Consider the following 6,391-nt stretch of genomic DNA (forward strand, 5'->3'; position numbering starts at 1 on the left):
TAAAAATAAACCTTTTTTTTTAACTGAAATTCGAAAATGGAAGAGCGTTATCTATTGTGATCGTAGAAATACAATTTGCGTATTTACTGGCCGCGTAGCTACTTTCGGAAAACGCGCATAGCACTCTATCCGTTGCTGCCGCGAAGAAGTGTCATGTTCCCATTTTAAGGGTGGAACAGCCGTTAATATAGGCTTAGACCTCATGCCTCAAAATGGCGTCATACACGTGATTGACCTCATGTAACGACTTAACACCATGTGAGTTCATTCCCTGTCTACGCACAAAAAAAATCACTGTACTATCCAAGCACTTTTGCGGCCCTCTTTACATATAAAGAACGTATTAAATTATATCAAAGCCTATGCGTACGTATGTCGGCGAAATTCAAAGTTAAATCTAGACTTAGATGTAACGAATACACACACACACACAATACGAATATTCTCTTTTATGTATATTAGTAGCCTGATATAAGGTCAAGTTGAACTGCCAAGCCAGGTGTTCGCAACATTTTGTAGGTAATTTTTTTTTTTTTAAATAATATACCTAATTTTTTTTTTTTTAAATAATAAACCTGTTAAGTTGTGATTTTACAATACTGGCTATTTGTTATGTAATCGATGAATTTTTATTTTGAACACATGGAATTCTGTTTTCAAATTCAGTTATTTGTTAATTAATTAGTGTTTTATTATCACTATATTTGTATACCTTTTTTTTGGTGCTTAGATGAGTGGATGAGCTCACAGCCCATCTGGTGTTAAATGGTTCTTGAAGCCCATAGACATCTACAACGTAAATGCGCCACCCACCTTGAGATATAAGTTCTAAGATCTCAGTATAGTTACAACGGCTGCCCCACCCTTCAAACCGAAACGCATTAATGCTTCACGACAGAAATAGGCGGGGTGGTGATACCTACCCGCGCGGACTCACAAGAGGTCCTACCACCAGTAAAAAGATAAAATACCTTTCATCAATTTGGACACGATACAAATACGAGTAAATATAGAATACGGGCTCCGTCGCAGTACCAATTACACACAAATGGCTCACAGCATTGATGACGTGTACTTAGTTAATAACTACAAACGAACGCGCAACTCGTCATTGGTTTGAATGGTTCCGACATAGAAATGTTGATCCAAAAAATGAACCCCGTGATTCTGGAAAACCAAAGTCAACGATGGTGGAAGCTGACGACACTCAATCTGCCGCTGAGTTAGTAGCAGCTTACAATGGTAGCATCGAAACAGTATTGGTCAATTTGGGTAAGCATGACAAGCTAAAAAAAACTTGGTAAGTGGGCAACGCCCAAGCTCAAAGATCGCCAGGACGAAGAATGCGTTTAGGTTGCTTTTTGTTGCTAAAGAAACAAAGAAACGAAGAGATTTTGAACGGCATTGTCGCTTGTGATATAAAGTGTTATCTTTTTGATCACCATAAGCGGACACCATCTAGGTTAGACCCTGTTTTAATATCTAGACAATGTCTCGAACTAAAACTTACCCATAAAAGACCCATAGTCACTGGTAGTTTAGTACCGGCTTAATACATCACAGCTTCTTACGAAATGAAACCAGCGTTACTGCGGATTAGAAAACAAAGTCGGAAGTGTTGTGTCTTCCGCTACACTCACCAGACCTTACGCCAACAGACTTCTACTTTTTTCAAAAATTTTGACAACTCGTTCACAGGAAAAAAATCAATACCCAGTACAGGCAGTTCGAAATGCTTTTGAAGAGTTTGCTGGCTACCGCAAATCGGACTTCTTCAAGAATGGGCACTGAATTACCAATGCACTGGCAGATATTCGTCGATGGTATAGGTCCATACTTTCATTGATACCATTTAAAAACATTTATAAAAATGGAAATCTCTGTGTACTAAACAGTAATTTCACAAGTAAAAACCTAATATTTAATCGCTTAGCCTGATAGCAGAGTGTCTTCCACTATCAAACATTACAAACAAAACATACAAATAAACAATACGTAGCCAATAGGCTGCAAATCTTAAGTACTCTTAAACATAATTCATGACAAGTTTTAAGCAAGCGTCGTGGCTGAATGAGACATTCGATTTGTTCTATCAACAATCGTATTCTTCTTTTTCTTCTTGCCCTTATCCCACAGTATATGGAGTCTGCACCGCTTTTTTTCTCCTGCCTATGCTGATAGCGTTGCGAGGCTATTTTAGCTTCTCCTTGACGTGTAGGTAGCTCACGGGGCTCTAACCGGGAGTGTTGCTAACACTGGGCCTAGCAAGAGCAGTGCATCGCAGAATCTACCACCGGATCGGAAACGCGACCCACCGAGAAGATCTGGCGTGAAACTCAGTGGGCTGTGTCTATAGGTTAATTCACTCTTCGAGCCCTTCGTGGCAATCAACGGGTTCGACGAGGACGGTGACCGGTGCTTGTGGTAACTAAAAGCACCATTTAGAATACTTTGGCTCGTCTTTATCGATTTCACGTTCCAATATTCTTAAGTTAATACAACACACCCTAAAATATTTTACAATGAAAATCTGGAGATATACGACGAAAGGAAAGATCTTCCACCGAGCGGGTGATATTCGGTAGACCGATGGTCAACATTCTGCGCAGTGTGTCTTCTAATCACGTTGGATATGGATTTCACATAAGTTTTACGAACGGCCCTCTGTCTGACAACAATCTTAATATTATCTACACAAAGTAGTCCTTTACAATGGATGTTGACGTTTTTGGAAATCAAACATGTCTGTTATAATGTTTATTATAAAAGAGAATGCTGAACTCGACTTTAAATCACACACACACACACACACACACACAGTCACACACGCGCACACACCACACACACACACTCACACACACGCGCACACACACACTCACACACACACGCACGCACACACACACACACACACACTCACTCACTCACTCACTCACACACACACTCACTCACACTCACACACTTTATAAGCAGATAATCGTAATTACTGATTGAAATCTACACAATGTCTAGTGTGTTTATCGAAATGTGGTATATAAGGCTTACTAATGGTTAATGACGGTAACGCACGTAAATTATGAAGGGATACAATTACCAGTGATTGCATTTCGCAAGGTGTATACATGGTTATGACTTCAAGATAATCAGAAAATAAAGGGTAAAGTAAATAAAGGGTAATAGTACGTAATAGAGTAGTAAAATTTTTAAATATGGAACGAAAAATGAAGCTGCAATGTATGTATTACTGGTGGTAGGACCTCATGAGAGTCCGCACGGGTAGGTACCACCACCCTGCCTATTTCTGCCGTGAAGCAGTAATGCGTTTCGGTTTGAAGGGTGGGGCAGCCGTTGTAACTATACTGAGACCTTAGAACTTATATCTCAAGGTGGGTGGCGCATTTACGTTGTAGATGTTTATAGGCTCCAGTAACCACTTAACACCAGGTGGGCTGTGAGCTTGTCCACCCATCTAAGCTATAAAAAATAATAATAATGTAGTACAAAAAATTTAAACGCCAACAATACGAGTGTCATCATCATCATCATCATCTCAGCCCGTCCACTGTCCATTGCTGAACATAGGCCTCTCCAACTGATCTCCAGTGCGGCTGGTTCTTTGCCACCTGCATCCAACGTGACCCAGCGATTCTCTCCAGGTCATGGTTCCATCGGGTAGGTGACCGTCCCACACTGCACTTGCAATACAAGTGCATACTCGGTGGAGATGTAGACTGCCTCTTTGTTTTGTACCAAATAAACGATGGTACTAATCTACCACACATCAAAAGGAAGTTTGCCAAACTGATTTCGGATAATCCCGAACTTCTTGATTGTTTCAATTTCTTAGAAGCCTTTAGGTGTTTGTTCTGTATATAAGCTTGTTTCTCGAAGAAGCGTCTTGACGGTGTTGCTCTTTCGCAATTTAGATTGGTTCTTAAGATCTAAAATTCCATCTGGTGTTTAGTAGTTACAAGATGTCATGAGCAGAATAGCCAACCACACATAAAATATGAGGTCTAAATGTAAATAACAGCTGTTACCGTTTCGCTAGATACCAACTATATAGAAAACTGCGGGATTATTAAATAAGAATGAATTGAGTATATTTTTATTATGATCATTATTAGCTTGGCAAAAGAATCTAAATTGCGGTGGCGCAATTCCACTTTTGTCTGTTTAACATTTTATTTTTGAACAACAAACAACAAGGAATCGACGTACGTGACATCTGACAATCTAAGGCTAAAGTAGGTAATTGGTATCTTTGTATTGTCAAGAATAGTCGAGTTTATTGATCAATGTAGCGAGCATCAGTACGTACTTAGACTATAAAGGACTGTTCATCAGATACGTTTTAAAATTATTCTGTATACCTACATACATCTACGCCTGATGGTGAAAAAGTGCAAAGAATTTTTTACTGTATTTACTTCTACTTTGATTTAAAATTGGTCAGCGACGATTTTAGTCAGTTGGTATAACCGCCCTGCTGATATCTACTGCAATTAATCCATGCGTCTCTAGCTAGGATTTTAAACTGACAAAGGCGTACTTGGCCACAGATACAGATAAAATTTTACACCAAGATCTCCAGATTCACCAGACTAAGTATGTGTATTTAAAAGACCGCCGTTTTTTTTCCATTTCGGACCACCTCGGATTTTTTTTATTGCCTCTTTGGGCATACGAGCAAGCAGCCCACCTTATGTAGTCACCTCCGCTCGTGTACATCAGGAAACACCGAGGAATTCATTCTGGAGCCAGATGGTACGTGGCAAAACAGATCTTTGGAAACATATTGTGGTTGAATGCAGTAATTCTAGATGTCTACAGGGTCGATATGGCGATATACTAAAAAGGGATTATCTCGAAAAATTCCTCAGATAGCTCATTGTTTACTGGTATTGCTTCAATAGTTTAAGCGCTTTATCAATTAGAGGCTAAGTTTTTTAAAACGCACGTGACGGAATCAACACAATGAACGCCACACTGAAAATTATCGAAAATTTATTGCAATTTTCCAGCCAAATTGTATATATTTTTCGCGACATTTTTATCGTTCAACGTACCATGACGTTTCCGTGCGTCTAATTACAGTTTATTGATGTCCACGCAAATTGTCGAGTCGAGGAAACCAGTTGTTTCAAGTTAATCAGTCAATCTATATGATGAATGCACACGTAGTATTATGTGGCTATTAATTGAATCTCGTGTTTGTAATCTAAATAGGATTCCTGTCTAAGCCTAATACCCCAAATAATAATACAAAATATAGGTATATCTATATTTTATCAAACCGAACGATCATAACTTATGGAATCTAATATGTAATAGTCTAGCTGATATCAAAGGATATGGGTATGTAACCCACGTCATCTCAAACGTCTATTCGAAATTTCCGTTACTCATTGTATAAGAGAACTAGTAGACTCATTTTGGAGAAGTGCGATCGTGATCAAGCCTAAAGGCTTTTAGTAGATATTAGTATTCCAAGACAAAAAAAGTTACTAAAATAAAATTTTGACCCGTAGAAATTAATTCATTAACGAAAGTATCATCAATAAAATCAATTTACTGGTGGTAAGGCAACTTGTGAGCCAGCGCGGGTAAGTACCACCACCCCGATACTTTACGATAGAAATCTATCGTAAAGTAGCAATGCGCTTCGGATTTAAGGGTGGGACCCGTGCGGACTCACATGACGCCCTACCACCAGTAAAAAATGAATTACGCAAATATATTTGTTCCGGGTTTCAATTTTAGTACATACTAGCTGACCCGACAGACTTCGTAGTGCCTCAATTGACAAATAAAAGACTTAAAGATATGTATAAAATAAACTTAACCAAAAGGAAACCATCCGACGGGGGACACATCAAAGGGAAAACAAAATTGTTATTTTTATTTAATCCCGAGCATTTTCATATTTATCTTTACCTTTTAAGCCTTCTCTGGACTTCCACAAATAATTCAAGACCAAAATTAGCCAAATCGATCCAACAGCTCTCGAGTTTTAGCGAGACTAACGAACAGCAAATCATTTTTTTACATATAGATTGTTATTCCTTCATGATGAGAGTCAGTCGTGACTATGTGTTAAGTACCTAATTCAATTTACAAAAATTAGTTCTGCGGGATTGCGGGACCGCGGGATTTGAACACCAACACAGTGGTAACGTCCATCAGGGCTACGTTCACCAGTCTAAGTAATAAAAACAACAAAAAAATACAAGTCATTCCAGATAATTCTTTGTGTACAATTAAATGTAATAAATTAATTAATTTAAAAAAACAAAGTTAATTGATAACATTGAAATTGAGGCTCATTTAATATTTGAATATCATTAATATCCTGATCCTAAAGTAAAATATGTTTTACATGTCACCGATTGTT

Source organism: Bombyx mandarina, chromosome 22 (genome assembly GCF_030267445.1).
Source record: "Bombyx mandarina strain Sakado chromosome 22, ASM3026744v2".
NCBI lineage: Eukaryota > Metazoa > Arthropoda > Insecta > Lepidoptera > Bombycidae > Bombyx > Bombyx mandarina.